This window comes from Mesoplodon bidens, assembly GCF_964165515.1.
Source record: "Mesoplodon bidens genome assembly, chromosome: 5".
NCBI lineage: Eukaryota > Metazoa > Chordata > Mammalia > Artiodactyla > Ziphiidae > Mesoplodon > Mesoplodon bidens.
This window is the reverse complement of record NC_138161.1, coordinates 136,446,262-136,466,025: the sequence shown is the minus strand read 5'-3', so window position 1 is coordinate 136,466,025 and position 19,764 is coordinate 136,446,262. Positions and strand designations below refer to the sequence as shown.

General features: G+C 39.1%; 1 protein-coding gene and 1 pseudogene across 2 annotated transcripts in view; both read right to left on the bottom strand.

Moving 5' to 3' along the window:
• Window positions 1-19,764, bottom strand: part of SLC9A9 (solute carrier family 9 member A9) — a 558,573-nt gene that overhangs the window by 228,713 nt on the left and 310,096 nt on the right. The gene's annotated exons all lie outside the window — the stretch shown is intronic.
• LOC308617475 (eukaryotic translation initiation factor 4 gamma 2-like) lies at window positions 2,219-6,136 on the bottom strand (annotated as a pseudogene). The gene is made up of 2 exons: window positions 2,927-6,136; window positions 2,219-2,704 (listed from the first exon to the last, which is right to left on the bottom strand). The product of its transcript is annotated as a eukaryotic translation initiation factor 4 gamma 2-like (transcript).

Sequence of the window (19,764 nt, the reverse complement as noted above, 5' to 3'; positions counted from 1 at the left end):
TCACTGAGTTTTGTATTATTTTTAAAGTTAAAGTTGCTGATTGAGAATGATAAATGGTATTGAAGTGTTCTCCTCCATAGGGGTTTCTGAGTTCAGTTTGAGTCAAACTACTGAAAAGCCTGCTCAAGGCAAAACTGGGGATATGAGGTTGTCTATGGCCTATGCCCTCAGCCTCTCTGCGTGTGGCACTTCCTCCCTTTCCATGGGTGAGGAAATCATCTATTTCAGACTTTTGGGGACCGACCTATTTTCAGACACTTTGTTCTTTTGTCCCCATCTAAGTACTATTGTGCTTTTCTATCCTCTATTCTATTTTTGGTTTGGAAAACAAAGTTACTCTACCCCAAGAGATTTCATTCCTTGTACCCCTTATACTTCAGACGCCAAACATCCTAGAATCTTGACTTCTGGAAAATCAAACTGAAAATTCAGAAAAATGGATAAGTCACAAACAAGCAATTTCTTAAAGAATATATACAGATGACCCCAAAACTAATCTGTAAGTTTCAGAAGGGTGTCTAGCACATTTGTCGTGTTTGTCACTGAACACCAACTCCCAGCAGAGAGCTTAGCATATCATAATGTTCAGTAAATATCTATTGAATAAACAAAGTGAATAAAAAGGGAACTCTAAGGAATTGCCTGTGTCACTGTAAGTTTGCACAATCTTTCTTCATGGAAATTTAGGAAAATATAATAAAATTTATAAGATGTAAAACCTTGATCTGAACAATTCTACTTTTTGGAATTTTTCCTAAGCAAATAATGTGACAAGTATACATAGATTACATCAAGATGTTCATTGCTTAAAATAAAAAGATATGGAAGACAACCAAAACATACATCAAAAGAAGAACACTTAAACAATTTAAAAGGGATTACACTTCTGAAGGTTCACTGCCATGTATGATGTTTCCTATGGCTTTTTTACCAGATACCTTTTATCAGATAAAGGAAATTCTTCCCTTCTATACTTTGCCAGGAATTTTTAAAATAAATATTTGTTGAATCTTTCATATTCAATGCTTTTTTAAAATCTACTGAGATATTTTCTTTTCATTTGTTTATGTGGTAAATTATACTTACAATATTTTAATATTAGAGCATACTTACATTCCTGGGACAAACCCAGCTCAGTCATAATGTACTTTTGTTTTACACTGATGAATTTGGATTGCTGATATTGTTATCACAATCTTTGTATCTATGTCCATAAATGAGATTGGCATACACGTTTCATTTTTATTACTGCCATTGACGGGTTTTTATTTCAGGAGTATTATAATAGTGTCATTAAATGACTTGGGAAGCATTCCTCCTTTATCTTTTTTCTTAAAAGGTAAGTATAAAATTGAATGATCTGTTTCTTGAAAGTTAGATAGAACTCACCTATGAAACAATCTGGGCCTTGTTTTTTTTTTGGTGAATGGATTTTTAGCAACTGATTCAATTTCCTTAATGATTATAGGTCTAGTTAATTCTTCTTCCCCTTCAGACAGTTTTTTTTTTTTTTTCGAGTATCACAATGTTTACTGACAGATACAAGTATATAAAATCAGGGCATGAAGATGACTTGATAAATTAAGTAGACTTAATTTCAATACTATAATAAGAGGGACCAATTCAAATTCTCACCATTTGTTTCACACCCACAAAGACCACTTCAAGGGCATTTATGATCTCTCAAAACTGATCAGTTTTGTGCAAGTAAACCATGTTTCTTTTAAAAAGGTTTGTGCACTTGCCCAGGCTCAAGGATATTAAAATCTAGCACATAAAGCCCATTACCAGTGGTAGAAATACAGGCAATATACTATTATGGCAGCAACCATCAATTACAGTTAAGAATTTTTCTGTAACAACCAAATGGATAATCAAATATTGCAGCAACTCAAGTATTACTGAGCAAAGTGCATTTCTACAGTATTCAGTGTTGCTATTCAGTTTTCTAACTTAAAACAGCCTATGATAACTGGCAGCAAAGAAGGTCCTTGCAATAGACTGCCTCTGCTTGAGAACTTATGATATAATATTGCATGCTGCTAATATACTATCCAAACATTAAAGATACTCCTAAAATATTTGATGGTAGACTATGATTAAGACATTACACTACAAAATAAACCTTGTGCAGAAAGAAATCCTAACTGACGTGCTTCTGCTTTAAATATTGTGAAAATGCTACAGCGGAATGAATTTTCATAGTGGTTAGGTCAAATGCAGTTACATCATAGCAACATTATGTTTTGCACGATTTAAGCCTTTGGCTGGTGTTTTTAGTCAGCTTCTTCCTCTGATTCTTCTTCTTCAGCAGTTTCTAGCCAGGTTAGCCACTGATTCACCTGGAACAAAGCCTTGCGTTTCCCTGGAAACTCTTGGGTTATATTTTCTTTCCAAGCCAAGAAAGCTTCTTCTTCAATAATCTCCATGTCATAGAAGTGAACAAAAAAGTGAAGTAACATGCCTTTCGGGAAGTTGCTATTGTAGCAGTGTACCTGAAGAGCATAGAGGGCACTGACTTGTAGATCAACGTGATCATGAAGGAATTTCTGCATTACTGGCTTGGAGGAAAGAAGCAGTTGTTTTTCCTGCTCTAACTATTCTTTGGAAAGAGCAGAGGAAGAATCTGTTTCATCACCGGGTGGGTTTTCTTCACTAGAAATGTACTGTAAGAAGCTAGTCATTAAGATGTTCACGGGCTTCCCTGGTGGTGCAGTGGTTAAGAGTCCACCTGCCGATGCAGGGGACACGGGTTCGTGCCCCGGTCCGGGAAGATCCCACATGCCGCGGAGCAGCTGGGCCCGTGAGCCATGGCCGCTGAGCCTGCGTGTCCGGAGCCTGTGCTCCGCAACGGGAGAGGCCACAACAGTGAGAGGCCCGCGTACCGCAAGAAAAAAAAAAGAAAGAAAAAAAGATGTTCACAAATCCTTTACATGAAGTTTGGGAGAGATGTTATCTTTAATCCACTTATATATGGTTTGAGGAGATGGATCCAACTTTATTTGCTTTAACAGTTCCTTCTCCAATTGGAGGACTGGGAGTAAGAAACTGTCCCTTTCCTTCCAAGATCTCCAATATGCGGTCCTTATTCTGATCAATTTCTGGGAACATTTTCTGCATATGGACCTTGCTTCGTTGGAAAAGCTCTGTTAACCATTCTCGATCTTGTAATTTAGCTAATTGCTGAAGACAAAGTAAGAAGAGAGGACAACGGGTGCCACTTTCCAGTGGTTGAGCTAGTTCTGAAATGCTCACCAGCTCCAAAATGATAGCACGAGCTGCAAACTGTGCTAAATATGATTTCACCAAGGGGATGTCAACCTCCAGTTTGGGGCACTGTCCTGTACATTCAGGAAAGTCTGCATGAAGTTGTCACTTGTGGCTTTCCCTTCCTGTTTGAGTAAACTGATCAAAGAACTTGCTTTTTCTTTATCTTCATCACTTCTGTCTAGTGACAGGATGATTACTTAGCTTAACATCTCGGGGAGAAAATGTTTAGGAGCCCTCATCTCTCTTACACCACTGACAGCTTCGTTTACATTTCCACTATTCAAATATTCGGTTACAACAGTTTCGGTTAATTTAAGCAGCTCTTCCTTTGATGGTGGTGGCTTTTTACTGGTCTTGGCAGGCTTTTCCTGAATAAGTGGTGGATTAGTTTTGAGACCAAGCTGAGGTGTGTGTCCCAGAGGTGGTGTTTGAGTGCGTGGTGGTTGCACTAGAAGGAATCATAGTTATCTGGGGCTGAAGCTCTGGCACTTGATTTTTATTCATTAGGAAAGACTGAGCAGGCCTCAGGCTAATCTCATCTGCATTAAGCTGTCCTTAGAAAACCGAGGTGGCATATTCTTCGACTGTCCTTGCAGATGGGATAAGAGTCCCTGACTCTGGTTATGGTAGAACTGGCTTAGCCCCTGGTTTTCATAAACTTGCCTCCCATCTCCCCAAACTGCGATGGTGTGGGAGGCATGATGTGTCCCCCATGGCCACTGAAGAGTTGATTTGAACGATGATGCCCCAGGGTGGGTGAAAATCTATCCTGGATAACTCCTGGACCAGTACCAACTCCACTACCTGGCATTTGTCCAAACATATCAGCAAGTCCTCCAAGTGCATCCCTATCCATTTTCATCCTGGGTGGCATGAATGGGCCCTCCAGAAAGAAGTCACTTCTCATCCCTTGAGCCATAGCAGCAGGAATAAACACTCCTAGACCTTTTAATGCATCTTGATGGATTTGATTGATCGTCTTTGGTCTATTGTCAAGAAAAGCCTTGCGAGGAACTCAATGGTGTTCTCTCAACTCTACAGTATCCTGCAGCGGCAATTCCTTACTTAACATCAAGGAGCACATTCGGGCAAAGTACTGATCCATTAAGGACTTGGCTCGTTCATGGTCTAACCTAGGTCCCACTGTCCTCATTATCTGACAGAGGCACTCCAGATCCTCTCCCATATCTTTGAGTTGCACTCTCTTCTTTTTTTCCAAAAGTGTTTTGATGCACTTATGAAGGATAGATTCATGAAGAAGATCAAGCTTTCCAAGTACTCCAATGAATTTGATGTTCCCCAATATCTTGATCTTAGCAATGGCTCTCTGTTCCTCCTCCTCGGGGAGGAGGGGATTTTCATGCTTATCACAGACATCAACATTTCTGGTTCAGTTTTCAATTCATCTTGTAATTTGGAAATTCAGGGGCGTCTGAATGTTGTGCTTTGCTTCTGTCCTGGTTGACCCTCTGCTGCTGGACCATCAAAGTTTGGTGCATCTTCTGCCAATCGCAGACATAGCTGAGCATACAGTGAGCTATATTTTGGCTCTTCTAGGGCTCTGTCCACAATCAGCAGTATAACCCCTTTAAGGATGAGTTTAGACTCTATACCCACGTTGAGGAACTCAAGGCATAGTTTGTCAAACTTCTCAGGAGTGAGCTTATTTAGTATGCTTCTTACTTTCCTGAAGATTACATCATGTCATTCTTTTTCATTTGTGGAGTTGTTTGCTGCGGAGTTGTCATCTCGTCTAGTACTTGATGCAGGTATCCATTTCTGAGCGTTTTGCCCTGGGGTTTTTCCCCAGGAACTCGCTGTTGCCAGCAGTCTTGGGGTAGTGCTGAGGTGCACCCTTACTTCCTTCTCTGCCCGAAGAAGCACTGAAACGAGAAGCAGCCGCTTCTACCATCACACTCACCACTTTGGCAGCTTGACAATGAAGAATCTTCAAAAGAATATTAATGGATGGGGTGGGGAGAGAAGGGGATGGGAGAAATGAAAAACCTTCACCGAGAACTCAGCAGCTGCCACTGCAGATGTCTCCTCAGGATCCAGTCATCTGGGACGGGGAAGGGAGGGGGAGAGGAATGGAAAACAGGAGCCCCTTCAAACAGTTTTGGTAAGTTATATGGTTCTAGGAAATTGTCCTTTTCACCTATGTTTTTAGATTTATTTGCATCGATTGTGCATGACATCTTCTCATCTTTTTAACTTCCACAGCACCTATGGTAATGTCCTCCTTTTCTTTTTTAACATTGTTAATTTTTTTTTTTTTTGCCTTATCCAATTTGTCCATTTTATTGGTTTTTTTCAAAGAAACAATTTTTGGCTTTGTTGATCCTCTCTATTGTAGTTTTGCTTTCCATTTCTTTTCTTTCCTTTTTTACTGCTTTTACCTTTATTTTTTACTTAATTTTGTTCTTTGGACTTGTTCTGCTTGTTCCTTTTCTTAACTCTTAAACTGATATTTTTACTCATTAAATTTAAATTCTTTGTAGTTTTTTTTTTTTTTTTTTTTTTTGCAGTACGCGGGCCTCTCACTGTTGTGGCCTCTCCTGTTGCGGAGCACAGGCCCCGGACGCGCAGGCTCAGCGGCCATGGCTCACGGGCCCAGCCGCTGCATGGCATGTGGGATCTTCCTGGACTGGTGCATGAACCCGTGTCCCCTGCATCAGCAGGTGGACTCTCAACCACTGCGCCACCAGGGAAGCCCAGCTTCCATCTTTTATTTCTTTAATATTTTAAATATAAATTTTTATAATCTTTATCCAGTTATTCATTGTATCAAAATCTTGAGGTCTAGTTCTATTGTTTGCTATTCCTGCTGTCTCTCATGGTGGTTTTTTTCCTTGTGTGTTTTTAATTTTGATCTATGAGCTAATGGTGGAGTTTTAACAGAGGTGACAACTTTGTGGCCTTTGTCTAGAAGGTGGCTTGCCAAAGATGCTTTGTTTTTGTTTTTGCCAGTTGTTCCAGGCATATTTCCAACCTGGACCACATTTTAAATTTATATTTTAAGTTTGGGTTTTGTGGATATCATAGGCAATATAAATTTAAACCATAAACTCTCATAAGGTCAAGCCTGAAGTCTAAATTTCTCAGGGGATACATCTTTCCACACCTAGAACCCACCAATGTTTTCTGAGATATTGTAGATATAGTAGATCACATGTAAGAACTATTTAGGAGACAAGTCTAGCCCGGAAATTAGACTTGATAATAATTTAAAATCATCATTTGTATCCTCTTAATTCAATTCCCATTTATTTCCAAATATTGGTTGACTGTTTGCCTTATGTTAAAGATGTGCTAGTCACTGGGGATACAATAAGAAATAAAACATAATTCTTATTTTCAAGGAAATAATAGTTGGATAGAGAAATTTACAGTCTTGTTACATAGAAATGGTCAAAACCTAGTATGTGCACCACAAGTTCTCCCTTGTATGCCCATGACAGGTACTTAATTGGTCCCAGCTTTCTTTTCCATTGATTTTGGAAACAGCCATAAAACTCCACCTCTACATCATATTGTCAGTTCATCTGAGTCTTCATATATCATCCTTTCTTGTCTTTCCTGACCTAGAAGAAAGACCTGAAGCATCTAGTATTCCCTCCAATTATAACCAGCTTCCAAGGTCAGAAAAGACTGGGCACCAGGGTGGCATAGAAACAACCAGATCTAACAAGAATTTCCCTGTGCTACTTTAACACTGCCCTGGATATTTACCTACATTGTGGCACAACCTTGCCACTTCATGCCATTATATTCACTACATTAGAAACTTATAAGAATATAAGAAAGCATAAGTGAAAATATGCTTAAAAATTCAGTAAAACACAACCTAAAAGATTACCCTGAAGAATAGAAAAAAGGTAATAGAAAGAAACAGGATCTGTAAAGTTTCTCATTAGGCCAACTGCCTGCCTCTCGTTACCCACACCTCCTGATTCTCATTGGGCCTGCCTGGATTTCATTTGGTTCTCAGGTCATTGCTTATTTTCATATGGGGGCTACATAACAGGGTCTCTTCCAGTCCCAGAATTCCATGGAGAGAAAAAGAGAAAATGTCAATAACTAATGAACTGTCAGGGAGACACAGCTTCAACACATCCTGAATCATGTAAAAATTCCTACTCTACAGCTCTTAGGCGTGACCAGCGAAAGGCCAGCACTTAACTTTTCTGAATGTATTTTCATATAATGCTTATCTTTGCTTCCAAAACGCACAATTTCATAAGGTAGAAAAAAATTGACATGTAAATTAAAAGGAAAAATGTGGATAGGAGTGACTTATTTTTACTTTTCACAAAACTCAAACTTTGCAGAACTTCATATTTTTCTTAATTTTTAGAAAAACAAATGAATAAATTTTAAAAACCCATATAATTAATTTTATCAAAACTCAAAGCTAACCCCAGTAATCACCCCTCCTAGTAATTTGTACCTCTTAGGAACTGTTATACTTAACGTCGAGTCATAAAAAGAAAGTGTTGAGTTATAAAGACACAGCTTGAATCCCAGCTCTTTGGTTGCAAGCTGTGTGAACTTGAAAACTTGAAGCCTCAACATTATTCCATGTAGAACTGGAGAATTTAATACCTACTGTGCAACATTGTTGTTATGTAAACCTTCCGGCAAACATGAGGGGCTCAATGAAGGCTAACTGTTATCATTATATTTTTCTGTAATCCCCTCAATGTCTAGCACATAGGGATTCTCAATTATTAATCGTTGAAAGACAATCAATCATGACAAGATTGTGTGTACTGTGTATATCTAAGGTAAGAAGGTAATGAGAAAGAAATAAAATATTTATGGTACATATATTTATTTTGACTTCTGCCACATAAGCTATGTAAAAAGAAGAAAGAGTTGAATATAGATGTCTCCTTTACCCAAGTCAAACAATGAAATCTAACAATAATGTTACATTTCTTTGGTATGCTGAAAGGACATGATATTGGGGGGTCCTTTTTTTTTTTCTTCCATTTTTGGCCTCACTGTGTGGCTTGTGGGATCTTAGCTCCCCGACCAGGGATGGAACCCTGGGCCCACAGCAGTGAAAGTGCCAGGTCCTAACCACTGAACCACCAGGGAATTCCCTGGGTGGTCCAGGGAATGGATGCCTTAGCAGAGCAGATGGAAGACTGAAAAGGGAAGACCAGAAAGGAGGAGGAAGATCAGGAGGGGACTGACTGTCTCCGAGTAACCAAGTAAAGAGGTGGATTGAAGAATGTATCTGTTGTCTATGATGAAAAACACTGTGCTGAGGAGAAATAGCTAGAAGGGATGGAAAGGCTGAAGACACAGGGGGGAAGAAGATGACCGAAGTCCCTGAGGAGATCCAAGTCCCTGCTCTCACAGGAGAGGAAAAGGATAGAGGCTGAACTGAGATGAGGGATCAAGGTTAATAGATTACCCATCCAACTAATAGTCTCAGGTATCAAAGTCAAGCTGAAGGCAAGGGTGGCATGGGATTGGAGAATGTGCGGAAAGAGGAGAAAGTGGATCAGCTTTAATAATCAGGGAAGAATGTGAGGTGGCCACATTGTTTCTTCATACGTACATAGTTGTTTCGAAAATACTTGACTGTACTAAAATCAGTTTTTGCATATATTTTTTGAAACAAGACCCTAGAATTCTATCTATATTAATCGTTTGGGTTTCCAGAGTGCCCATCATTATGACCAATTAATGGAATTAGATTTCTTGAGATCTATATCCATACTCAACCAAGATGAACAAAGTATACTGAATGCTATACAGATGTCAAAAGAAATTGTCAGCCTAGGCAAAATATGGCTACCTGTTCTAAAAAATGCTAGCTAAAGGAGGATGCAGTTAAGGAACTGGTTCTTATATGTTTAAGGCTTTTGAAAATGTCATTTCTCTTTTTTTATATTGTTTAAATTCACACAAATCCATTATGAAAAAGACCTCATCTTGAATAGTAAGGACAGAGCTCCAACAAGCATCGATTACATGCTAAATAGTGTCCCTGCATGAGGTGAGTATTATTTCTCCCATTTCCCAGATGAAGCCTCTGTGGCTCAGACTGTTGAGTGACATATTTAAGATCACATAGCAAGTGACAAGTAAGGACCCTGGCTCTGTCAGATTACTGATGGATACTTTCTCTAGAAGGCTGAAGTAGCATATGAATCTCATCCTTCAAATCTCCCTACCATCTTCTCGTTGCTCTGTGAGTCTCTTGGGGAAACATTTCTTCTTTTATTTTAGGAATTGGCATTCAAATGTCATTACAACCTTAAGAGCATATTGCTGAGTCTATAATGAAGAACAATTTTATCCCTTTAAAACATACCCTTTCACTTAGATGGTGTCAATAAGTTGTTGTGGCATCTGATTTAATCTGATGTATAAATCAGAAAGAATGAAATGATAAAAATCCACAGGTTGTAAGAGGAGAAAAGTAGATGGATCTAGATACATCTATTTGGCCAGTAATGACAAAACAAAGAAGAAGACTTAAAATTAATGGGAGATGCTTAGTTTGTAACTGTCAAGTAGATGGTGCAAGATACAAAATTGTACACACACAGTTTATTCTTGACTAAATTAAAATAGCTAAGAAATACTAGCAGAAAAAAATGCCAAGTTCAGGTAATATGCCATGAATTCTTAGCATACATTTGTAAATCCTGGAATTGTGGGTAGATACGTATTAGTTGTTCTGATCAGGAATGGAGAAACTGTGTTGGTTCTTTGGGGATATAATGATATTCTAAAAGGCAAAGAGAAGTAATGATTTGAAAGAAAAGCAGTTTGCAACAGATCAGCAATAATAATAATAATAATAATAAGCCAAAGTATTAGCAGTTACAGTGGCTGCTTTTAGGCAGTAAGATTTTCTTTTACTCTCATTATTCTGTTTTATATTTACTGGTATACTACAAGAATTATGTTATTTTTATAAATAGAAAGAATAAAGTCAAAGCCATTACCAAAAGCTTTTGGCAGGTGGCTTTGAAGTCTGGGTCTTTTAAGTCCACAGGGGGAATGACACCAAACCATCAAACCACAGAATCCCTGCTTGTATGGGGCAGGGAGTGACAAAGCAGTCATCAGAAGCGCCACAAGGAAATGTCTCTTGGGCTTGTTGTCTTGTTCCAAGGAATAGCCTGAATGCAGGTCTACACAGGATTCTTTCAATTCACCTGTCATAGTGGTGAGGACGTGAGCAACCACCCAGAAATGCTTGGGAGCAGGCTGCTCTGTGGGCACGCAATAATCAAAGAAAATAGGCAGTAATCGTCCAGCAGTTCCAGCTGTCTTTAATGTAACTCCAAGCTAATATACTTACTTCCTGTATTTTAGCATCTACACTGGGTTTAAAGAAACTGATCTGCCAATAATTTAGGAGAACAAAGGCCCCTCTGAGCCCACACATGCCCCTCCCCAGCATTGCATGCTGCCCCCTCCCAGGCATGCTCACCTCCAGCAATCAGTTCCATTTCTAAGGAGACAGAGAACAATTTATTCAGCTTCAATTTGCTGAGAGGAAAACCTCCTATTCTCTAATATTAATTCTTGAAGCAGATTCAAAAACAATTTTTGTTCCTTGCCAAGGTTTGGGGCTTTGAAAGATATTAATGTAGACAGTCTTTGAAATATTAGGAGTTGGCAGCCATTGTAAGGATCTTGAACTTAGCAAGGAAGTCTCAGTGCAAAGTATATGCTATCTTATGTGTTGAAATATATATCAAGCTTCCTGTGCGGTGAGGGGCTTGGGCACCCTTGTGGAACTACGGACGTGTACATGGACAATTGTTGCATTCATTTCAAGCAGATCTACCCCGCATTAGGGACCAGGGTTATTTGGGGAGATATTTGCTTATTTTAAAGTAGTGTTTTACATTTCCAGTTCTGAAACTCCTTCCATGCAGTTTTAGGCAAATCTACTTGGAATCCACAAATATACCCAGAACAGTGATGACCTGTTTCCCCTTCACAGATTTAACATTTTCATTTTTGTTTTTGCTTTTCACCATTTTTCATAGATAGCATGAAATATGTTCTGTCATTCCTCTTTACGCCTTAACATAAGATTAATAGACTATCATTTTAACTACACATATTAGCCGTATTGGAGCACAGTAGGATCCACTACAGCGAAAAGTATTTAATTGACACTTGACAAAACTTGACAACTTGTGTCTTTTCATTGTTAGCATTTTCTATCGGTTTAGGAGAGTGAAAATCAGGGAACATGATCACAAGGCTGATGTAACTGGATTAGGATGATTTTTTTCATCTAATTGACGAGTTGTCTTGGTGCCACACAGTATACGCTGAGCGCTATTGCATCAGAATTTGCTGGCTCTCATATAATGAAAGCAATCCTAGAGACTCTCCCTGCCCCAGTCCACCTTCTGACTTATCTTTCTAAAACACAGTGTGCTCCTGCCATTGCCCATCAACTTTAGCTGTCTCCTTACTGTCTGTCAAATAAAAGCCAAACTACTTAGCATGACTTTTAAGACTCAACACTCTCCAAGATCTAGCCCCAGGCCCATCTCCTGATGCTTAGCCCTCCTCCCCTCTGCCCCTTAGTAGTGCGAGCAGAGCCAAGGGGTGGTATGGGCCACATATGAAACTGTCTTGCAGGGAGTGGTGGTCCAGGCAGAGGTGAGGGACAGGCTTAGTGGACAGAGAGTGGCACCTCATGTTAGGAACCGGGCATGTGCACCTGGGACACGGTGACGAGAATGCCACCAGGTCGGGGCTAGGCAGTAGCATGACCAAGGCTAAGTGGTTGTAACGAAAGTCAATATCCAGGGCATGGAAGTGGGAGGGAAAAAAAGAAGACTAAAGCTGGAGAGGGATGGAGAAAACTATATCCATTCCTTTTCCTCAGAAACCACTTTCATCAGCCGACTTTGCAGAAACCATAGACACCCAAGGAAGGGAGAAGTGAATATTTCTCCTTTGAGCACTAACTTTGGATTCAGATTCTTTGTGCTCAGCTCCCTGCTCCACCACTGCAGGCTCTGTGACCCCAGTCAGGCAACTTTGCTTTTCTGTGCCTCCTTTTACCCACAGGTAAAATGGAGATAAGAAGAGTTCCTACATCATAGAATTATTGGAAGGATTAAACAAATTAACTGAGGTGTCTGCACATGGTGGGTCTTCAATAAATCTTACTGATGATTATATTTTTATGATACATTTGGACATTTTTTTCTTTACACATTTAGGAAATAAGAAATCACAGAAAGCAGAATTCGACTGTAGTATACCGACTAGGGTGACCAACTAGTCTGAGTTTGCTGGGGTCTTTTCCTGTTGTAGCACTGAAATCTCATATCCTGGGAGCCCCTCAGTGCTGGGCTAACCAGGACCATTGGCTGGTCGCCTAGTAATGAGTGTGGGAACTCTTTGCAAACAGAATGCCCAGCTGCTTAGCAGCATGGTATTAGTTGAATCATACGAAATTGCCATTTCTGTAGTTGAAAACGTCAAATAGCCACAGTTTCATATGGTCCAACACAGTAAAAAGTCCTAACATGGCTAGGAGTGGGTAAGGAGAAGAAGGTGCCTTCTATACTTTAACTTGTCCCTTTAGCTTAAAAGAAATAAAAGGCAACAAAGATTTCTTGAGTATTTGCTATGTGGTAAATCAGGACTTTACTTTGGTTAATCTTCATGATTCATAAGTGGGGAAAATCAACAACATGAAACAATGGAAATACAAAGCCAGCAAGAGCATTAACTCGAAAGGAAAAGAAAAAAAGCCTGAAGGAGAACATGTGCATCCTACAGATGAGGAGAGAGCCAGGGCCATGGTGGGAGGAGAGAGAGCGTCTGAACAGGGTGCAGTGACCCTTGGGGGAACCTAACTCGTTGAAGTTCAGATCCAGAAGCCTCTGGAGCACAATCACAGTATCTCACTTCAGGGTGGGAAATGCCTTTCTGGAAGGAAGTCAACCTTCCATGGCCTAAACCACAACACTGAGATAGTTAAGAAAAACATAAGTTAAACTTAAAAAAAATTTTTTTAATAAAAACACAGGAGAGAGAAAAAGTCCAAGTTCATTGGCTTTTGGCAAAGACCTAGAGGATTTCTTATTCATCTCAAGCATTTTGGCCCCATTTCTACTAAAAAGTTTTAATTGTTTTTGATATGTAATCCTCTCTAGGGGTTTAGATAAAACAAGGGCATTATGAAGTTTTGTTTGAGGAATGTCATCCCTTGAAAGGATCTGTGAGTGAATTTTGGAAGGATCCAACACTGTTTTGTTGGATAGTTTTATATATTGGATGAACTGAACACACTAGAGCAGGGATTTTTAACTTAAGAAAACTCAAAGTACATTTTAACAGAGAAGAAAATAGAAGTCGTAGCTTTCAATTCCAAGGACTCTGTGACCTATGAATGCTTACTGGCTTCAAGGGAGAGATTGAGATTTATATAAAGTATTTGATATTTATATAAATTTGTATAGTATTTATAAAGTATAAAGTAGTTGATATATATTAAAAAGTGAAGAATTCAAAAATGGAAGCCTAAAAAAATTGGACATTATATCTGATGCTGTATTTTTAGCTAATTTCTCAAAAGAAAAGTTTGTCCAAGGAGTGCCTTACTTCGTTTTAAATTTATTATGGGAAGAAGGGATGCCACCCCCCATGACTCCAGGATGGAGGAGTGAGAATGAGAAATCTGGGGTCGTGCTTGCCAAGAGTCTAGCCTGAGTATCACCTGTTCTTAGAGACTGGAAGGCAGCTGCAGCCTCATTTAAGCTTTATGGTTTATTTCAGCCTGCATTTATTGAGTCTGTGACACACACTGTGCAAGCAGAAGGGAAGGAATACCTGCCTTTGAGGAATGGAGAGGTTTGTGGCTAATAAACAAGAAGTGGCTACTAAGCAAATGAATTATCATGGTTGGTAGAATATCCAAGTTATTTTATCTGGTCAAGGTTTTCCCTTACTGACCAGGTGGAAAAATGCCCATGCATTTTCTCAAGTCTGTCAGAAGTCTTGAAAACACTATCCAAATAGTTGTTGCAGCACACAGCAAACAGAGACAAGAATCAGGCAGCTAAAGGGCAGATATGGCCTCTCACTGCTCTGTCAAGACATGCATTCCCCACTACCTGTTTTCTGATCTAACCAGCTTCAGATTGGTTGCTACTCTACCTAAGTTCATTGAAAAATTGCTATAATGTGATCCATGATTTGCCTATGTCAACTGAGCTTCTTTTAGCATTTTAAATTTGACTTCATGGAATAAGATAATTCTATTACAGAACAGAAGCTTGAACTGCAAGATGTAATTATGAGTCCTAATTCTAGCACTCAGAAAACAAATAAAACAAAACAAAAACAAAATAACCAAAACCAAACCTAACATGCATATAAGTGCCACAAACGCTGTAAAAACGAGTGTGTGAAAACTTATTTAATCCTCACCACAATTCTATTCATTCATCAACAGCTATTTGGTGAACTCTGTTACAGATTCTGATGCCATGAAGTAGAAGCTGTCATTATCCCCATTCATGAATGAACCTGATTCACCCCCTCAGGCCTCCTTTAGGGTATCCTGGCCTCACCGACCTCTTGAGATGTTGAATGCTCTCTTGGCAAGGGAAGCAAACTGCAATCCCCAGACTTCCTCTTTTCCTGAGAGTTCTGCTCTGGACTCTCCTGAGCCCACAATGGATTCAGCTGAGTTTTACTTATTTGATTCTCTTCAAAAGAGTACTAAGGGCACCTTTTCTTGTCTTTGGGGATTGGGACTCAGATGAGGGGATGAAAGAACCCACACCACAAGTGGTCCACAGTCCGTCCTCCTGCTAGAAGTGCAGTAAACCAGGGAGGACATGACATGTGGGAAGCTTGTCTGAAACATCTTTAGAAAAGAGGGAGTCTATGCAAACCTTCCTTCACTGGGTTCCTTCGCAGTTCCTCTTTATAGCTTAACTCTCTATAAAATATAAAATGTGGGTGTAGATGATGAGAAATGGTAGGAAAAAACAAGACCAAATGATCTAGGTAATTGTTGCTCAGCATATATCCACAAGCCTCATTTTAATGAAGGATATCTATATCGTAGCCTGGAACATCGCCCATGACATAGTAAGTTAAAAAATAGTAAAAAGTAAAAGAAAGGGCTTCCCTGGTGGCACAGTGGTTGAGAGTCCACCTGCCAATGCAGGGGACACGGGTTCGTGCCCTGGTCCGGGAGGATCCCACATGCCGCAGAGTGGCTGGGCCCGTGAGCCATGGCCGCTGAGCCTGAGCGTCCGGAGCCTGTGCTCAGCAACGGGAGAGTCCACAGCAGTGAGAGGCCCGTGTACCACAAAAAAAAAAATAATAATAAATAAAAGAAAGAATCTTTGGTGTAGGGAGATACCACAAGTGCACGAGCAGACCCAGGCAGAGAGCCCAGGTCTCCCATGTCCAGTGTCAGTTGCCCTACCTTCACTGCTTCCCAGATGCCAAGGTTGTGTGAAGACTGACTTGGAGACACACAGGATAATTCAGTACTTGTATCCTCTCGCTTCTGGGAGGCATTGTGCAGGTGTTAATAATTCAAAGAGTCATGGCTCTAACCCAGCAGAGGATGCTTTGAAAAGGACAAACACACTGGAATCTGGGAAGGTGCAGTAAGTGAGGCTAAACAGGTAGAAGTCAGATATACGAGCATACCACATGCAAAGCATAGCAAAGCCGACCTTTGTTGTGTTACTGATGCATAACCATGAAAGAAACCCTACATCTTTAAATATCATATATCTTCGAATCATCTGGAGGTAGAGGTATTTTAAAAATGTATCTGAGAGAGAGAGAAAAATATTTCAAACAGACCATTGTAGCCAACGCCCCTTTGTCAAGGAAAGGTCTTTGTAGCTAAAGTGAAATGGCATTTCTTTTTTAATGAGGTGAACATTTATGAATAGCTATTATGCATATTTTTCAAAAAATAATAGCGTAGATCTCTTCTGTAAAGCAATAAATGTCTGGGTTTAGTCCACCTAACCTATTGCCTAAAATATAATGCAATTTTTAGCATACGCATCTACAAATAAATTGAGTTATATATTGCAAGTTGGAACAATTCACAAAGCTACAGCAAAAAGCTTTTCTTATTAAAGATTTCATATGGTAAAAACTGAGTGTAACAATTATCTTGCCCAGATTTCACTTAAAAAAAAAAGCAGTTATGTTTGTGGGAAGAAAGCCCATATTTTACACATTGAAAATTAAATCAGTTGTCAGATGATACTTTGAAACTCAAGACCAGCTCACAGTAATTAAAAGGTAATAATGTTTCAAGAATCAAGTAAATCTGAAAGTCAATAAAACACAAAAATAATTTATTGGGGCTTTTAAACATTTGAAAATAAATTCTAAAAAATTATTTTAAATGATGTGTAACTTCTGTGCAGCAGAACCACAAATCAAATCATCTCTCTGTTCACCTAGTTCAAAGTTTGAAAGGGAAAGCGTGACTGTTTGAAGTTGACTGACCGTAAAATGTGAATTTTTTAACTGGATTTCTCAATATTCCTATGGTAACAGATTTCTCCAGGAGCCCACTGCATTTGGGCCCCTCTCCCAGAACCCTGGAACTACTCCCCCAGGGTCAGGCAATGATGTTTTTTGGATACAGGTGCTGGGCATTTTTTAGCAGGAGGATCATTTGTTCACGTTAAAGATCATGGGTTCATTTAGGGACCCCAGACTCTTTTGGTCCACAGAACTCGGGTTTACTACTAGGGTGGAGCTAGGGGTCCCGGCATCCCTCTGAGTCTTTTGTGCTGACCAGCAGGGTAGATTTAAGTGTTTCTTTATCAACCCTAGTGGTTGCTTGGCTTGACATTTGGAAACTGGTGGAAGAGTTGGGATGCTGGACAGTGGGATCAGAAAAACATATTTGGAATAAATAAGTTTGGCATGAGGTTTTCTTTGAACTGCAGCCCTTAAGTCATTGGGAAACGAATGGTACAACTAACATTTTACTTTAAAAAAAAAAGGCTTAAAAAAAGTCACTTTTGTGTTCTGCGGCATAAGCTGAAGCTTCTGCTGCAATTTAAAATCAAAAAGCATTTTCTTTTCAAATGGAATTTCTAGGTTGAGGGAGGCCTTTTAAAAAATGATAGAAAAAGGAGCGTTGATTGCATAAATCATTAAATCCTTAGAATATTCGGATGAACAACAGAAATGGAATTGTCTCTCTTTTAAAAGCAGATTTGAAGTTTAACTCCTGTAGGTCACCACTTAAACCATCATAATAAATCACAACCAAGAAAAACACTTAGGAAAGAATCAATCACTTAAAAGCACTTAAAAGTGCTGGGAAGGCATAGAATATATACATTCAAGACAAAGTAAAATTAAGATATTGACGAACATAGAGATTGGAGCAAGTCTTAAGGCAGCTTAGAAAACTTTAGTGTTCTGTCATAGAAGTTTCTATATCACAAAATCAACTAGCACATACTGTTTCTGAACAAAAAAATTCATGTCAGAAGCAGAACCTGGAGTCAGCTTCAATCCTATCACTTTCTGCCAATGATACCTGGGTGTTTTATTTTCATGTCCAGTTGAACATTGTCAATGAATTTACTTTTTTTTTTGCTTAACTCTGAAAAACATGGTGTAAATTGCTTGAAATTAAGTACTAATACACACTTTTGGAAACAGCATTTTTTTCTATCTATCTCCAAGTAGCTGAATATGTTCCTTATGGTGATATGAGCTTTCAGAGTACTGATAACTTACACAAATGTGTTCTTTGTGGGGGAAGGATTCAGTGAATAGAATAAGGTGTTCTAAGATGAAAGCTCTTGAGAATGTTAAAGAATCCAAAATTCTTGGGACTTCCCTGGTGGTCCAGTGGTTAAGACTCCGCACGTCCAATGCAGAGGGCATGGGTTAGATCCCTAGTTGGGGATCTAAAATTCTTAAACATGTACAAAAATTGCACATAGATTATAACTTTAAACACACGATTCTTCTTTACACGTCTACCTCATCATATAGAAAACATTAAACTTTCTTTTGTACAGTTCTGAAAATTATCAAAGTGTGCCTTAGCCACAGCTTCTGAGAAATAGACATGGCAAGTTTTCTCTCAATTCATACATGGTAGAGTACAGTAATTAGAATCACTGTCATTTAAGAATACCACCTCCTTAGCTGAAGAAATTAGAGATTTGATTTCAACATTCTCAAGAGTATTGACTCTAAAAAGATATTATTTATTGAGGCTTCAAATAATTTTAGGTGGAAAAAATTCTCTATCCTAGAATTATCTATAGTATGGGATACTGTAGGTAAGTCTAGATTTATATGGATCGTATACTTAGCAACTTTCCAAAGGTATTTCATGAAATTCATCACAAATAAATGCTCCTACGAAACTAAAACTGGAAATGAAAGTTAAACTGTGGGATACCCTCAAGTCAATAAGTAGAGGTGGAAGAAAGGCAGCTTGGTGAGGTGGAAAAAAAGCCCTGAACTTGGGATCTGTCCTAAACCCATCCAGGTCTATTTGTTGTATGATCCCAGGTAAATGAGTTAGCTCTGTGTGTGACAGTTTCCTCCTCAGTAAAATAGCTGCTCTTAAGACCTAACTGACCAGTTGTTGTCATGAAGATTAAATATACTAATTTTCAGTAAACCACCTTAGACAGTGACTGGCACTTATTAGATATTCAATAAATATTAATCAAATCTGCATTCTCCCAAATTAAAGATGAAAGTAGTGAAAATAAATACCCCTAAATAGCTCATTCTAGTTGAAGTACCATTTTCTATGTAGTGCAACAGTTTTGCAATCTGTGATCACTACAGTGAATCTGTGAATCTTTTTTTTTTAAATATTATTTTTTTATTAGTTTCTGCTTTATAACAAAGTGAATCAGTCATACATATACATCTGTTCCCACATCCCTTCCCTCATGCATCTCCCTCCCTCCCACCCTCTCCATCCCACCCCTCCAGGCGGTCACAAAGCACCGAGCTGATCTCCCTGTGCTCTGCGGCTGCTTCCCTCTATCTATCTACATTATGTTTGGTAGTGTATATATGTCCATGCCTCTCTTCTGCTTTGTCACAGCTTACCCTTCCCCCTCCCCATATCCACAAGTCCATTCTCAAGTAGGTCTGTGTCTTTATTCCCGTTTTACCCCTAGGTTCTTCATGACATTTTTTTTTTAAAAATTCCGTATATATGTGTTAGCATACGGTATTTGTCTTTCTCTTTCTGACTTACTTCACTCTGTATGACAGACTCTAGGTCTATCCACCTCATTACAAATAGCTCAGTTTCGTTTCTTTTTATGGCTGAGTAATATTCCATTGTATATATGTGCCACATCTTCTTTATCCATTCATCCGATGATGGACACTTAGGTTGTTTCCAGCTCCGGGCTATTGTGAATAGAGCTGCAATGAACATTTTGGTACATGTCTCTTTTGGAATTATGGTTTTCTCAGGGTATATGCCTAGTA